Source organism: Kryptolebias marmoratus, linkage group LG16 (genome assembly GCF_001649575.2).
Source record: "Kryptolebias marmoratus isolate JLee-2015 linkage group LG16, ASM164957v2, whole genome shotgun sequence".
Lineage (NCBI taxonomy): Eukaryota > Metazoa > Chordata > Actinopteri > Cyprinodontiformes > Rivulidae > Kryptolebias > Kryptolebias marmoratus.
Genome location: NC_051445.1, coordinates 4,949,421 through 4,966,310, shown reverse-complemented (window position 1 = coordinate 4,966,310; position 16,890 = coordinate 4,949,421). Strand labels below are relative to the sequence as shown.

At 37.9% G+C, this 16,890-nt stretch overlaps 1 protein-coding gene across 14 annotated transcripts in view; it reads left to right on the top strand.

The window, feature by feature from the left end:
• The window catches only part of mef2d (myocyte enhancer factor 2d), a 96,436-nt gene that overhangs the window by 16,730 nt on the left and 62,816 nt on the right, over nucleotides 1–16,890 (top strand). The window contains exon 2 of one of the 14 annotated variants that reach the window (XM_017428530.3): nucleotides 7,309–7,317. The exons of 12 other annotated variants lie outside the window; for them this stretch is intronic. The gene's annotated coding sequence lies outside the window, so the exon portion shown is untranslated. Of the gene's footprint in view, nucleotides 1–7,299; nucleotides 7,318–16,890 lie in introns of all 14 variants that reach the window. One more of the 14 variants, XM_017428529.3, reaches the window with a different exon arrangement.

The following is a 16,890-nucleotide window of genomic DNA, read 5'->3' as shown; positions in this document are numbered from 1 at the left end:
ATGAATGTGTTTTTAAACTAGTTTACTACGTGCAAAAACATTTTTATATGATTTCTTACCAACAACAATAACAAAAAAAAACATTTTAGCAATTTATTAATTTAGTTTTAGTTTTATAATTCAGGGCTTTGATCCTCTTTAATTTTTTTTTATTTATTTAATAAAATGTAGTTTTTTATTCATTGAAACAGCTTCTAACTAAATCTTGTTACTTCAATGGATTTTCAAAAACTGTTTTCAAAAGCTTCAAGTTGAGGGTGAGATTGTAGATTTTGCAAAGGCATTGTTTAATCTTTTAACTTCCTGAGAAGAATGCTTTGCAATTGTCTCTCCTTCATAACATAATGAGAATTAATTTAATAATTTGTGTAACTTGAGGTGAGAACAAGTTTCAACTGAGACTTTTGCCAATTATTGTCAGTAGATACCGAAGTCACTTAATGGCTGAGATTTTTTATTTTTAAAAAGCAAAAAATCAAATCCAGTGACTAAACTCAACAGTTGAATATCAGAACATAAGAATATATCATTATTTCATTGGAAGCTAGTTCAAGGTTTTTAAGTTTGTACATCTTGTAGTGGATGTACTATCCTACTTCTTTTTGTTTCTTTTGATCTGTTTGCAGTTTGATCCAGTTATGGACAAAAATAGCTTCATCACATAATTTTAGTAGAATGGAATTTGATTTTTTATCCTCTAAAACGTGACATATCACATGTAAACACAAGTGTTTTCTTGAACCTCATTTCCATTTGGTTTATAACTCAGTGGTCCCTGGTGGAATACACAGATAGATGTAAGTGTTGTACCTGAGCCCTGTGCTTTTTGGTAAACCCCCGTCCCACATCCACCAAAAGCAAAAACAATGGCTTGGTGTTATACTCCCAAATGTAAATTAGTGTTGATAAATTATTCCTGTCACATTAAGCAGCAGATTAGTGTACCTTGTTCTTGAAACAGAGAAAGAAGAAAATAAAGTGGAGGGAAAAAAAAAAGATTTTGTGGTTAGAAACTCTTCATTGGATGTTAGAGAAACTTTTTCTTTTTCTTTTCTGGGTTTTGCACACCCAGCAAGAATACATAATCCAGAGATGATTTCTTTTCCCCCTCCTTTTCACCCCTTGGTTTTGTCATCCAAAGAAGTGCTGCGCTTTCAAATCCCCTCTCTTCTTCCAAGCTCCGCTTCTTTTTACAACCAGATACTCCTCGTCCTAAATATCCAGCATTTCGCCACAATTCACTTTGCTTTAGTCTGACAAAAGCATTTGGAGAATGTTCATGAGGGCTGCCGGTGTCTCCAAATTCTTGAATAATACCTCTGTGATGAAGTTTTTCAGTTTTTTATCAAAGGGAGAATCTAATGACGCAGCTTCAGTCTGAATAGCAGAAAAGTTTCTCTCTGAACGCCATGGCCCTGTGATAATAGAAAAGAAGTTGACTCAGATGTTGATTGACTTAATTGTGACCTTTTAGAATAAGAAGATCCACATCTGGTTAAGCTGTGATTGTGCTCCGTGGTGATTGAATTGAAAACCTGGTTATTGTAGGTTAAATGATTGGGGATTAAAATGACAGCGTGGGTTTCTGCTCACTGTAATGCCGGCACTGGCTCCACTGAAATTAAGGAAAGGAGCTTAGTGCTTTTAGCTTGTAGTTCTGGTCCATGGTAGCATCTGTTGTTACAGTCGGACACCATGTACACACACTGCAGCCACTCAAACACATGCAAGAGGATCATAAAGCTGTGTTTTAATGCACTGAGGGGGAGACGGAATACGTGTGTGTGTGTGAGTAGGTTGGTGATACAGTATAAAGGAAGCCTTCTCACTGAGGACAATTCCTCTGGAGTCACAACAGGTGTGTGTGCATGTTTGTGTGTGTGTGCGTTGCAGAGGGGAATTATGAGCTCGGCACTAAAAGGGGGAGGAGGGGTTGAAGGGCTTATGAAGGGTCCCCTCTGCCCCACCTGTAGGCTGTCAGCTGTTGTAAGCCTGTTAAAACGTCAGCTGTTTCTGAGGAGAAGTGTGTGAGTGTATGTGTGCGTTAGTCATAGTCGGGCAGCTTGTAGAAGTTAGACGGGGAGGGCTGGCTCCACACGGCCCTCACCGCCCCATTGCACATCAAACGCCTTGTTGCCTTTGGGGGTTTGTTTGTGTACAGCAAAGTGCCTCTTGCCTGAATTGAGTCTGGTTTTGCTTTGCCTCTTTCCTGGTCATTGTAGCCTGAGTCAACAACTTTAGTTCTGAGGAGCTGAAACCAATAGAGTAAGAGCTGTAGAAATAAGACCAGAAAAATCCTCTGGAATGCTGGTCATTGTTTTGTTTTTTTAAGTAAATGTATGAGTAAGTTTAAAACCTTAAATGTGTTACAAAGAGCCAATCTTTGCTTGAAGGAAGGCATATCGCCATGAGTTTCATACTAAGATCATATCTGTAAATCTGTAGTCGTTTTTGTGTTCAATAAGGTTGATTAGCTGTGACAGCCATCATGTATTTGGTTGACTCTTAAAATTATTCAGTTGTAGATGACAGTTTCACTACAGTAGTTTCTCTAAACTCCATCCAGTGGTTAATGAGACCTTTTGCAAACAGATGTACAGGGTTGATGCCAACAGTTGATGCCAAAGTTTTTAAGCAAAAATGTTGCATAATTTACATCACTTGAAATATATGCAGTAAATTAGTCTCATTGTTTCACTGTCAGTGACAGTCTTCACCCTTTCACTTGAGTTTTTATGTCTCACTTCTACCTTCTGTGGGAAAAAATAAAATCAGAATATATCTTCTGCTTGCAGGATTCTTGACAAGTCGCATGTATTTATCAGCTCCTGCTGTTACAGTAATGGAAATATTGCTGTTTAAATTTTTTGTTTTTTTGTTTGTTTTTCAATGTCTGGCAAGGATTGTTGCCTCTGAAACAAACATTTGTGACTTTAAACTTTAGGCAACTTAAAGTATTGCTTTAAAGCTGATGGGAAATGTTGTCCTTAAGAGGAAATAAGTCAACGATGTTGCCCACCATTTGTTTGCCATTGTTTTTACTGCAAAATGAGTTTTACAAAAGACAAACCTCCCCACTCTTCAGATGTTTATATCCACAGCCTTTTACGCTGATTGCTGTATAAAAAGTTGAGGTCAGGAAGCTCTAAGAACAGAATAATGTAGGTATCTGGTTGCATAAAATGGTCATTTAAGAGGCAATTTTCCTCCTCAAAATCTTTGTCTAGACACCTCTTTGAAATCACCTTTTGATGAAAGTTTGATTTTTAGATGCTTGCTCCTATTTTTCTGAGTGTAAGCTGAATTTCTGCCACCTCTCTACTCCCCAGTTGGTCATGTTAGCGTGGGAGTCGCAGGTGTTGAGTGATTTATGGCTTTAATTTACTTGATAGATTAAAATGTAATGAAGAAACAAGCACAGAGCATTAATTATCAGAACGCAGCGAGGTCCTGTTTTACTTAAACTCACTTGGCAGGAAGACAGAAAAAGCTTACAAATAAACTTGCACATGGGAGAATTACATACAAGTACATAAAAAGACATGCATCTGGTGTAAAGACTGAATTTTCATAGGAATTTTATGGTGTTTTTTTTTTAATTGATCATACTATAAAGAAACTTTAATCTGTAAGACCTTTAATCAAAGTATTTATTATTTTAAAGTATTTAAAAGACAGATGAACAGATTGTGACAGCGGAAGAGCAGAAGCCTTGAAGCTTTTTGGAGGAGTGGGTCGGACTGGAGCCTTTGTGGTGGCAGCTGAGTGAAGCAGACAGTTGAAGGGAACAGGTTGCTTCGTCTGTTAGGGCTCGTCTTGCTGCTCTTGACCTTTAGCCTTTAACAGTGACAGCTCCAGGGACTGGGAGATACCAAATTTTCACAGACTATAAGAGCGATGGCTAGATGAACAGGGAGAAAAAACAAAACACTAAATGCTGGATGGTTTAAATTTAAAGACTTTTGGTTTACTTGTGTCTTTGCAGTATTTAACAAAGTGATTTATGTGTATTATTTTAGGGTAGTTATGAATTTGGAGGTAAACAGACATGATGCCTTCCTGAACTGATTATATTAACAGGCAATTATTTTAAGTTAGCAATTTTCATATTATTGCCACTTCTTTTTGAACTCATCAATTTAATGTTTTTCTTAGATGGCAAATTATATTTAGGTTTTGTAGTCATTTCTTTGTTAAAAATAAATTGTTGGACTGTGGTTAACTGTGTTGGTTCTGATATTTCACGAACAATTGACCGTTCAAGAAAATAGTTTACAGTTAAATAAGTTGACCTACAACTGAATTATTAGTATGTTGTAGGAACGCTGTGTGACTTTGGTTTAAAAACATGTTTGTCACATCAGCCAAATCGCTGTGATAATGAATGGAACCTCAAACTGCACACTTAAACCAACAGCAGGTGTCTTCAGCTCACTCCCATACATCAGATATTTTAGTTATGTTAACCTTTAAGAAGGAAAGCCAGTAGTAATGAATTTATCCTCATGAGATTTAGTAAAGTTAAAGATTTGGCTCTGTGTCTCTATAACTATCTCTACTTTTTATAGCCTATTACAGGTGTTACAGTCTGAATAACTTATATAAATTCTTAACCTCTTAATATTATTGTTAACAATTTTATCAAGAAATACAATTGCAATGCAGGAAAAAATTAATGATTTTACTTGTTTTATCTTTCTAAACTATTTGAGAATCCTGTATTTTTTAGGATGGTTGACAATTACCTGGCAGATGAAATGGTCAAACATATTTGTAACCTAAAATGCAATTGAGACAGTTTTTTTTAAAGGTAGCACATATACTGAAAGGAAAAACATAACACCTTTGTTATGTGGATGTGTATTTTTTTTTCTTTAAAATTTTTATTTGTTTAATTTCAAGAGGTTGACAAAAACATGGAGAATTTCTCTATAATGTAGGTCACACTCGGGAGAAAAGCTCACTGTGGTGCCACACCAGAGAAAAGCTTTGTCATTTTTATAACTCTCCGGAGGGAGATGGATTTGCATAATCAGGGTATTCACTGTCAAACCCTTGAAAGCGTATCATGTTTATTCGCTGGCCTATTAGTCATTATATGCTAAGACAAAGTACCAAATAAGCTTGTTTTTAACAAACCCTCTTGAGTTTTCCTTTGTCATGGCTCATCACTCAAGTGGCACACCTTTCTCATCAAATTGTGAACAGAAAATAATCCACTTGCTTTTGCCACTGTTTCCAAGGATTTTCAGCTACAAGGCTGAATGTTTATCTCTACAAGCGCTGTAGCGTATATACTTTTTGAAAAAAATTTTTTTTAACATAAATACACTTGCCTGTGGGCATTGGAGCTGCTTCTTCTCACAGCTCTGTTAAAAAAAAGAGAATAGATATTCCTTGCTCAGTGTTTGTGCCTCCCCCACTTCTCCTCGGTGCCGGATCCCCACCACATGTAGCTAGCACCACACAGTCTTGGCCAATGCTTGCCTTTCTGTCAGGAAGAGCGGAGGTAGCCTCCTAGATCCCCATTTTAGGCTCTGGGCCAAGACCATGTGTTGAACACGGTGGGCCCCAGGCAGTCGTGCACACTGATGACAAATGTGGATGGCAAGCAGGGGAAAAAAAAATCCTTGAGAATGGGCTGAAGAGATAAGACCACTTGTGTTTGTTGTGGGAGCAATTTTGTCTTCAGTGCTCTGACATTAGGATTGTTGAGTTTATTAGAGTTGTATACTTTTCCCATCCATGGGCAGATTTTCCTCCCCAATTAGATGAAGAAAGCCTTTTTTTCACTGCTTTCTCTTCATTGATTCATCTATACAAGTTTCAGCTTCAAAATGAAATTAGCCTTTGGAGTTTTTTTTTTTTCCCCTTATTTAACTCATTGCGCTGTGGGCAAATACGTGCCTGCATACATACATTCTTTCACTGAGTGGAAACTCAGTGACACAACTGTTTAGCAGACTCCTGGCCTTCCATTTCCCACACCCTCAAGTCCCCCTCTGAGATTTTAAGGTCAGGAAAGGGCTTGGGTTGAGATTCATTGCTTGGGAAGCAGAGTCCCTGTCACAAATGGTCTCTAAGAGCAAGTTTCTCCTTTTACAGTATCTGTGGTCATCTAACGGTATCATACAGAGTTCAGATCTGTCAAGGTTACGTTTGATTTCCACAGCGTTTGACATTTTTATCAGATCAGATCTTACACCACCATACTTCGTCGGAGCTAGCAGGGAATTGTGGCTTTGTAGCTGCTGAAGTTTGACAAAAGTGGAGTCATTTTGGAAATACTGGCAGGGCTGCACAAGATATTATCAGCGTGTTGAACTCCGACAGCTGAGCGTGCAAATGTGTGTGTAGATTTAAGAGGTTGTGTGGGGGGCCTTTAAGGGTCGAGTGGAAGAAAAGTTATGTAGGCAGCTGCCATCCTGCTGCCAGCAGCTCAGGATCCGAGTGGAAGATGTACATTCACACATGTGCATGAGGGACAGGTTGTTGTCCAACAAGGATCGAACACACTAGGCTTGACAGCTAGTTGTTCCCTCTCTCTCAGACCACACACACATATACATACACACCTTTTCAAAATCTTTGTTTTTTGTCAAGTTAACAGACTAAAACACAGAGAAATTGAGAAAAATACAAAAATATTTATCACAGGGGAGGCTAAACATATCATCAGAATGAATCACCTTTACCTTTGATTGAGCTTTATTGCTTTTTTTGGTTTAGATGCCTAAGAGACTGTTACACCAATTACAACATCTCAGAGACTAAATACATAAAAATACCAAAATGTTAATACATAATTGAATTGATTGAATAAATACACGAGTTGGATATTCCTTTAAAGAAGTGATCAACAGTCACCTTGTTTGCCATTACGGACACTGATGAATTGGTGGCAGTTGCTGAAGGCATATTAGGGCAGAGTGTGACCTGGGAGTGGTTTACGGGTGAGGAAGGAGGAGATTTATGTACTTGTGTGACTGTGAGGGGTGTTGGTGACGGGGAGGGGGATGACAAACATCCAGAGGAGGGGGCCGGGATGGTGGTGTTCGGTGTTCGGTGAGAGGGGTAATTTGGGGCGACCAGAGTGAGGCGTTCACCAACAGTTGTCATCTCAGCAGTTAGAGTGACACGTGTGTGGCTCTGAGTTGGATCCTTCTTTTTTTTTTTTCCCTTCAGGATTGTATTCCTATGTAATCTTTAATTTGGACGATCTTATATTTGGACTTTTTTCTGTTTCTTATATGCTGAATGAACCGCCCTTAACCTGGAATCCAAACGGTTTTGTGGAAGCACCTTTAGTCTTTGACGGTAAGAGACACAACAACTATTGGCTTTAGTTTCTACTAATCTTGTTCTTTTGAACTGAAGTAGTTATTTAAAGAAAAAAATGTCTTAATAACTAATGGCTGTTTGTCAGTGGTAAAACTTCATTTTTCAACTTTCTGCTGCTTTTCTGCTGTTTCAAAGTTATGAAGAGAGAGTCTTTAAAGTATTCCACTCTTTCTGACCTCTCTAATCAGTCCAAGAAGCCATCAGTGGGGTGCCCTGCCGGCGCCTTTGAGGACTTTGTGAGGTAGATAGCAAGGAGTGTGAGTTGACTAACTGTGGGGCCTGTTGTACATCGTCAGCCGCCATGCTGACACCTTCCCCCGCCCCAAATCCATGAAGAGCTGATCAAGAGCAGAGGGTCTGATTTATGGTGGATAGCTTGTGTTGTTGTGCAGCTTTTAACAGAACACCTGTTACTTTTTTTTTTCTTGAATTCAATGCCCACTGGACCAAAAATGTGCTTTACCATGCTCATGTTCTGGACACCTGTTGTGTGCACATATACAATACTTTAAAGATCCACAGTAGACAATTTCTGACCACAGTTAAAGGCTATTTTGGTCAAACCTTGTAAATGACGTTACGAGCAATCTCGTGATATTGTGAGATATTGTGAGAAGTGTTAGTACTTAGGGTTTATATTACTGATTGTTATTTGCTACTATCACATTCAACTTAGCTCAGAACTTGTAAATTTAACTAAGTTATAGCCATTTATGTGTTAGCTATAGTTGTGGTGCCAATTTTGAAGTGAGTTGACTCCAAATGTTAATGAGTGGTAGATTTTTGGTAAATGGTTGCTTTCTGAGAGTTTTGTTAAAGTCTATCCATGAAATATTTTGCTAACAGACAAATAGTGTTGACTGTAATTGTTGTTAAGATGATGACAGAGAAGTTTTTCTCTTTAGCTTGCTCTCAGTTCTGAAGTACTACTGCGTTGCCACCTTGTTTCCTGCTGGATTTCATGAAGCAGAATGGACAGACTTGTCAGTCTCCAAGCAGCTGCTCAACAGTTGTTTTGAATGGTTTCTTGACAACAAACCCACCCTGGCTGGATCTCCTGTGGCCAGATTAAAAAATACCTCTCTGTGCTGAGAGATCCCATGCCTTTAAAATAAATAAATAAATAAAAGTAATTTGTGTGCGCAGGCAGTTGTGTGCATATGTACTAGAATGTGTTGCAGGGCCCACGTTTCACAGATAATAATAAATAAAGCTCACAACATATTTGTGACGGACACAATAAATATGCAGGTATTATTGTAGCCAAAACAACAGCATTCCTCCTCCCACTCACCTGCATGCATGAAAATAAACCTGATGGTGCTTGAGATAAACAGCTATTTTTAAATGTCGGTCGCTTTTCTTGATGTTGCCTGTATGTCTTTTGTCGCGGAACTTGCGCATGAGAACATGTTTGGCCGGTGATGGCAGACTTTTGTACGAGATTCACACCCTTTTTCCTAAAGTGTCACACTGATGTCATTAGTCTAGGAGGCATTTCTGTCTGTTAGGAACCTGTTATTGTTATTGCATCGTATCAGATTTAATGGGATTAGAAAACCTGTGAAAACTGTTTATTCTTAAAAAAACAGATCAGAGGTTTTTGAATTAATTTGTAAAACAAAGTCCAACCATTGAGTACTCAAATATATTATAACTTATTGAAGACTGTCATTAACAATAACTTATTTTTTTATTTTAAGTTGTGGATTTAAAATTAAATTAAAGTTAAGGTTGACATTATATCAAGATCAAGAATTTATCAACATCAGGTGTTGTAACTTGTGACTTTAGTTAATTTCTTGAAAACAAACATGCATTTGGGCACATTTTATCTAATTAAACCCAAAGAAATAATCATTGTCTTGATTTATAAATGAGAAAAGTCAGTAAATACAGCTCTATAGGATGGTTTATTATACTTGGAGGTTGTCATATTATGACAACCTCCAAGTACTAATTGCCTCCTAAATGCATAAAAAAACTTAGTGTGGTCCCCGCTGGGCACATTTTGTTTTCTTTTGTTGATGCTAAACTATTAAATTGATCAATAGAAAATTAACTTGACACAGGTATTTCATCCTTCGAACTTTTCTCACATTTACAACATGCTTCAGGTTTTTTTGTTTTTTACAAAATGTTTTTTCTGACAGTGTTTATTGAATATTTTTGGTCTTACATTACTGGTTCACCAAGACAAGTAATCTGAAGACTTCATCTTTGTTTTATTTTCTAACATGAAGGTATAGTTTAGTCATTTTTGATGAACTGTTCTGTGAAATGGTTATTAATAATTAGTATCTTATCAGCTGTGACTTGGAGATGAAACTAGCCAAATAAGTTTCTTTTTTTTTTGTTTGTTTTTTAAAATCATAATTTCTCTGGGTTATAAAACAACTTTTTTTTCTCAAACACCTCTACACGTTTACATGACACAGATTTTCTAGTTTGTCACTGTTTTCTCAACCGAACAATGTCCGTTTTACTAAGCTAATGTATGTGTGCTGAACATAGGCCTTTATATGTCAGTGGTGCCAAAGCTGCAAATTTGTCAATCCACCAGGAGTTGAGTAAACCTTTGGACTGACTAGACAGGCTGGTCAGGTGGACTGATACATTCACAGCCTCGGCACTATTGACAAATACAGTTTATGCTCAACACACATGGATTTGCGTAGTAACACGGATGTTGTTCAGTTGACAAAACAGCAACAAGCTAAACAAAGTGTCATGCAAAAGTGTAGAGGTTTAATATTAGCTAATGTAGCATTTTTTTAACACCAGTATGTTGGTTTTGAGAAAAAGTTGTTTTTTATTAAAAAAAAAAAAAAAGTGGCTCTTGTTTGGCTAAACTAGTCTTAACCAAAATGTTTGCCTGTATCTCCATACTCTATGCTCTATGACTGATGTCACAACTATTTAACAGAACTCAACTTAAAAAATGACTATGCCTATCCCTTTTAAGAGTGTGTTTAACAGCCCTCATCAGATTTGTTATGCTGTTACTGCAGGTGTTGTAGCAATTGCCCCTCCACTAACAGAAATAGTTCTTACGTATCATTGTTCCACTTACTCCGTCAATCAGCTCACACCTTTCAGGGATGGTTGTTGTTTTTAACATGCTATGTACCTTAGTATTGACGCAACCTTATGGGTCAAACTGCACAGTTTATGCAAATGAAGAAGTGGCTAGTCTGAGATTCAACAGTTACAGGTTAATGCTCTAAAAATATGTGGACTGTAAATAAATCTTCTCCACATTCTTTCTGAGCCTCTGGACAAAAGACATCTTTGCGTATGTTTGTGTGCACTCGCATGCATGGGTGTATAACAGGTATTTTCCCAGTATTTTTGTTGCATTCCTGCCAAAGGCTGTGAACACAAATGGTAGATCAATGACAGTTAGGACAGCCTGCATTAAACATGTGGGTGTGTTATTTTTTTATTTTTTTTTTCTTGGTCTGTGTGTTTGTATTCATGTACGAGTTTTTGATTGTGTGTACGTGCTAGGGCAGACTGTAGTATTGATAGCAGCCTGGCAGTATGGGCGTGATTTACGAGCCAAGAGGCACAGATCTGCTTACCACCCCTCCCCTCCCATCTCATTCCCTCCCCTCAAACCATTACCACCATCACCTCTGAAGTGCTGCTGTTGCAGTGCATCAGCCTTCTTCTCTCCCCTACCCCTCCAAAGTCTTACCCATGATTGGTTAGAAAGAAAGGGAGATAGAAGAAATCATGTTCCAATGCCAGGGTTGGCAACCTTGATGCACAGGCACAATTACAATCCTTAGTCAGGCCTTAGATGTAAAGCCAGCAGCCCCCCTTCCTCCATGATTTGTAACAGTGCTTCACCTGCTGAAGCTCCTACCACAGAGTCAACCATTGGGCTTTGTTTGTATTGCAAAGAAGCCTGCTTGGTGACCTAAAGCCCAAGCGTGGTGTGAACTGTGTCCAATGATTGCCCAGAAACATGAAGCAACAGGCTGTAAATATCACACAGCTGGTGCTGGCAGAACACCCTCAAGGTTGGTCTACAAACCGAGCCTCACTGTGTCAGATGAGTGTTTTCAGCCAGCTAGTTAAACACTCAATACTCCTACTCTTCAACCTCATTCTTATCAGCAGTTCATGTTATGCCTCACTGAGGAACAAATTCTTTACAGTTCTCCTTTTTCTCGACTTTCAAAACCTAATTCATGATTTCAGTGCAAGCTGATGACTCCATTTCTAAATCTCTGCAGGAAGGCAATTCAAGAAATCTATTAAAGCATTTTTAAAGTTTTGCAAATAAAAAGAATAAAGATTAGAATCAAAGATGTTCATTAAAGCTGTTCCAAAACAAGAATGTACATATTCAAGGTGCTTTTTAGTAAAGACAAATATGTTCATGACGATCATTCTCATGGTTGCCTCCAGCATTTCTGTCTTTGGTTAAAACTAAACACACAGGAACTTCAGAAACCTACTGATCTGATTTCATGTGAAGCTTTGTAGAGCATCTGATGGTATCATTTGTCATCTTGCATTTTGGCAATCATGTCAGAGCTGTTTGATTGAACATGAAGTGATGAAACAAAATTGGTGAAGTATTGATCTCTGATCTGAGGGAGAGATCAGTCATTTTCACACCCTGCTGCAGAGGTCATGACTCCAGCAGTCTGTCCTTTTCTTGAAACTTGAAGCTCTGAAATCTATGCAAGTTGTGAAGTAGCTTCTATGATGCTTTTTTCAGAAATGCTTACAATGTTGTTGGAACGCTTTTCTTAGATTTCATGAATAGCTAACATAGTTTGTTTATATCCATTTCATGTGATTCAGTCACTTTCAGTTAATGAATACTTTCCAGTTATTCAAAGAGCAACTTTCTGGAGGATGAATTCTGCATTAAATGATTAAGGCTCATGACTCTGTGCTTCAATTAGTGTTAAGTGTCATGTGCCCGAATATGACATTTTTCAAAAGCTTCATTTGTTCCATTTTATTACAAATTAAAGGCCTAGTATTACTTGCAAGAATACTTATTGCTTGTTATCCTTCATGCCAGAGTTTTAGACTAAGATCATCTTATGATGAGTAACAACAGAGTTGTAGCTGTTTTGGTCAACCTTTAAAGATATTGTCATATATCATCTCATATACGTGTTATGAATGACTGTCAGTTACTACCGCATCAAATTTTAGCTCAATATGTCTCATTTGACTGAGTTATAGTTATTTTTGTGTTGATTAGTTGTGACGCCCATCTTAAATTGAATTTGCTCCAAATGTTAACTAGTTGTAGATGTACAGTACATACAATAATTGTTTCCTGAAAGTTGCTAACAGGCAGACAGGGTTGATTCAAAATGTTAAAGATAGAGTTTTTAGCAAAAGTCTCTCACAATGAGTAGCATGTGTTGCATGTCCTGTGAAGGACTCTCAGCCACAAATACACACTATCTGTAAAACTGACAGAATCATTGATGTTTTTTTTGTTTTCCAAGGTCAGTTGACTGTGGAAATCATCTGAATTTGGACTGATTTTAAAAAGTAAATCAATTGTAAAGGTACATCTCACACAGACACGGGCAAAAACATCATCCACTGCATCATTGCCCATTGCATCAGGCGTTAATAAAATGATTAAAGAGTTTAGTTATTTCTCTAACAATATTAGCTTTCACCAGCTCTGTTGTTGTTTTTGTTACTAAATTTGGCCTAAATCTGAAGTTTTGTATTGCTATAGTTTTATCTTTAAATTGGAACCTTGTCTCAGCCCAACTGACACAAACATGTGGATATGTGAGGATTATTTTTCAGACAGTTCCCATGATATCGGCAGACTTTGTTTCCATTAAGCTGTTGAGTTCCAGAGTTGTCTATGTTTGTGTTTTCACAGTTTGAGCACCATGCAGTGGGCGTGAGCAGTGGAACAGGCCGAGGTTCACTTTAGTAGATATTGTTACTCAAAGCTGAGTTGGGAAAAAAGTGGTAGATTTCCCACTCTGTATTCTACTGGCATGGCAGAACTTTTACCAGCACCCTTCTTCCCTTTGATTACGAGCCCCCAACTGACTGACTGTTATCTCTCTGCTCCAGGCTGCTCTGGTAACACTTAACACACCAGGGCAGCAAAGGATGGACATGCAGGAAGCTCCACAAACACCTACACACATGAATACAAGAGGACAGATAACACAAGCCAGAGCAATTTATTGATAGTTCAGTGTTTTATCTGATAGTTATACTGTGGGAATTGTGATAAATGTCCTCCAAGATGACAAAATATATCACATGGTGACATGTATTTTTTACCTTTAGGAATGAAAAAGGTTATATCATTTTGTAAATTATGGTGAAAACATACTCAATAGTTGGTGTTAGGAGTTTGCATTTAAAACTGCTTTCTACTGAAGATAAATGGGGGAGATGATGTTTTTGCCCATGTATGTGTGTATGTGTGTGTGTGTGTGTATCTGTTTCTCTGTACTATTGGCAACATCTCATGAATCACCGAACAGATTTGAATAAAACTTTCAGAAAGTGATTATTGGGTTGACATCTACAGCTGATTAACTTTTGGGCTCAATCCAATTAAAGATAGCCATCACAGCCACCTGACCTTATAAAACACCAAATGGCTATAACTCAGCCAATTTTACAGATATTGAGCTACAATTTGGTGTGTTTGTAGCTGAGTCATTCACAACATATCCTCAAAGTGCATTGACTGAAGTCTTTTCCTAAAACTTGGGCATTGCTTTTTGGAGTTAACCCTGTTTGTTTGTTTGTTCACAAAATATCCTGGACCACTGACTGGATCTCAACATCTCAAAGTAATTATTGGTTGTACAGCTACAACTGATAAATTTTGGAGTCAACCCAATTCATGGTTGCCGCCACAGCTAATCGACCTTCGCCTACATGAATCTGGTTATACCTCAGTGAATTTTATGAATATTGAGCTGAAATTTGGTGTGGTAGTAGCAGACAGTCATTCACACTACATACTCCAAACACTAACAGCTCATGCAAGATCGCACAAGATATTGCAGTATTGCATGAGATTCCGTCTCATTTCTCAACAAAAAGTGATCTCAGTCTAAAACCTTGGCATGAAAGACAGTGAGCAATATGCACTCCTTCAAGGAATGCTAGGCCTTTAATTGTTTTAAATCATTAAGCAGATATTTGTGGAGTATCCAGTGTCTGGAAATCCCAGGCCTTGCAAATGTACATTTTATCTTTAGTTTTGTTGTTTCCCATGTTGCTCTGCCTTAATTATTATGGTCTTCAGCATTATATTGTATCAGTCAGACTTCAGTGCTCACTCAGGCTTTATGGTCAGTTGAATACATCACATCTGTTAAAATGATCAGAATGCCTTATTGACGCAGAACCAGTCTAGCCAAAACACCCTGTTCTCCTGCTGAATTCTGTAGTTTGTATTTCATGTGTCATGACTCAATCACAGCCATGTTCTCCTTCCCTGCAGGTTCTGACACATTCAGCCTGCAGTGGAAACATTGGTGGCAATGTATCAGTAATATTGAGGGCAACTTCAGCCTGGGGAACACCCAGTCAGGCAGGTTGTCAAAGGGAAGGTCACTAGTTCACAAACTACGACTGTCTGGGAAAATCTGGCTGACGTGGCTCTGGGCAAATCACTTAACCTCTGATCACCCAATTGCCTGAATGAATCGTATTTATATTCAAAAACTGTGGCTTTTAGTGGAAAACTTCAAGAGTTGGCATGAATGAAAAGCATGCTGTTGCATAAAGCAACATGCTTTCTCCTTTTTAATAAATATTGTAATAATATTGTCCAGACTACTTCTGGCATTCCAACCACTTAAATTGTTTGAAATAAGGCTTTAAAATTCTGACTAACAATACAAACTGGATACATATGTGATGTTATATTTCTTTATCGAGCTTTTACTTTGGACAAATTCTTATTCTAAGGGCTATCACATTCCATTTCTGAATACTTCACAAGCATTGGAAACAATGTATAGCTTTAATATTTTTTACATGATACCATTTTCTGATACTTGCTCATGACAATTTATATTTACGCCCATATATATTCTTATTATCTGCGTTTTAGTGTGTTTGGTCTGCTTGACAATAAATTAATTCTTTGTGTAATTGTTTTGAGTTGTTCTCTGGATTTATTAATTTTTTTGTAGTATTATATTTAACCATTTGTGTCCTCTAACTTGCTACAGACTATACATGACATTTTTCTGAGTGAGCCCCAAACTAATTTTAATTCAGATTTTCTGCTGTCTTGATACAAATGTGCATGAAAACAACTTTCATCAGAGGGAAGAGGCATTACAGGACTCATTGACATTGAGTTATTTAGTTTATCCACTGCTGTTATGAATGCTTAATCATATGTTTAAATCCATTTTATGTTTTATGTTCATAGCTTTAAACAGATGTAATGCTGAGTCAGCTTTTGTTCCTTTTAGTTTTAATCTGAACTGTTTAAAAATGTACAAAAGGAACTTTTGACACCCAGTAAGATTTAAAATGCCTCAGCTTATTTAGGCATTCCCCAGGGTCCTAATCTGGGTCCACTGTAAAGACCTAATTATCAGCATTTATCTTTTCGCTGGCCAGAGCTTTTCTATCACTCTTGCAGGGAGGCAGCAGACACACTCCAGGCCCGCTGCTTCCCATGTGAGAGCAAAGACTCTGCCTGACATCAGACATGGGAAGCGAAAAGCAGCAGTATGAAGGGTAAAAGGTCGAAACTTGACCACCCCAGGCAGATAAAGCAGCCTTTTCATGTGTGATCAGCCCACAGCCTAAAGACAAATCCCTCAGTTCGCTGCCTTTGAACTTCATGGCGAACGGAGCGAGTCCATCTCCCGCTCTGTTGCTAACAAGGGCTGTGAGCGAATGTGAGCTCACCTTGTTATTATTTTGTTAGAATGTGTCACCTCTTTTTTTCTGTTATTTGAAGTTGAGTGCGGGGAAAAAAAATGATGTTGAAGATGTACACTCGTTTTGAAGGAACACTAATGAGGTGATCCAGATAGAATTCATTAACCTTAATTGAACTTTCCTGTTCGATCTTAGCCAGTTCAAAGAGAGATGATAAAGTGAAGCTTACGAGTTAAAGGTGAATGATTTTTGTAAAATTATTTTGCTGAAGGAACTAGAATCTCATATAATATGAAATAAATAAAAAAAAGAATATTGCAAATTCTGCCCCTGCAGCTCATTGTAGATGCTCCTTGTATGAATCAGAATCAGCCAACCTTCAGTTCTCCAGTGTTTTTACAAAGCAATTATGAAACTTATAACCCCTCCTCGCCACCACACACACACACACTCTCTCTCTCTGTCTCTCACACACACACACCTTTTGCCATCAGTGCATAAACAACTTATCTAAGCAAAGCCAACTGCCTTCTATCTAAATGAGCACGCCATGCAGCGCCTACAGCTGCACAAAAGGAATGTCAGTCTCATGACAGACAGTTTCAAGTTCTTTGTTTCAGAAGAATGGATGTAAATAGAGGGTGTTCTTCTGCCGCTGCTCCCCCAGGT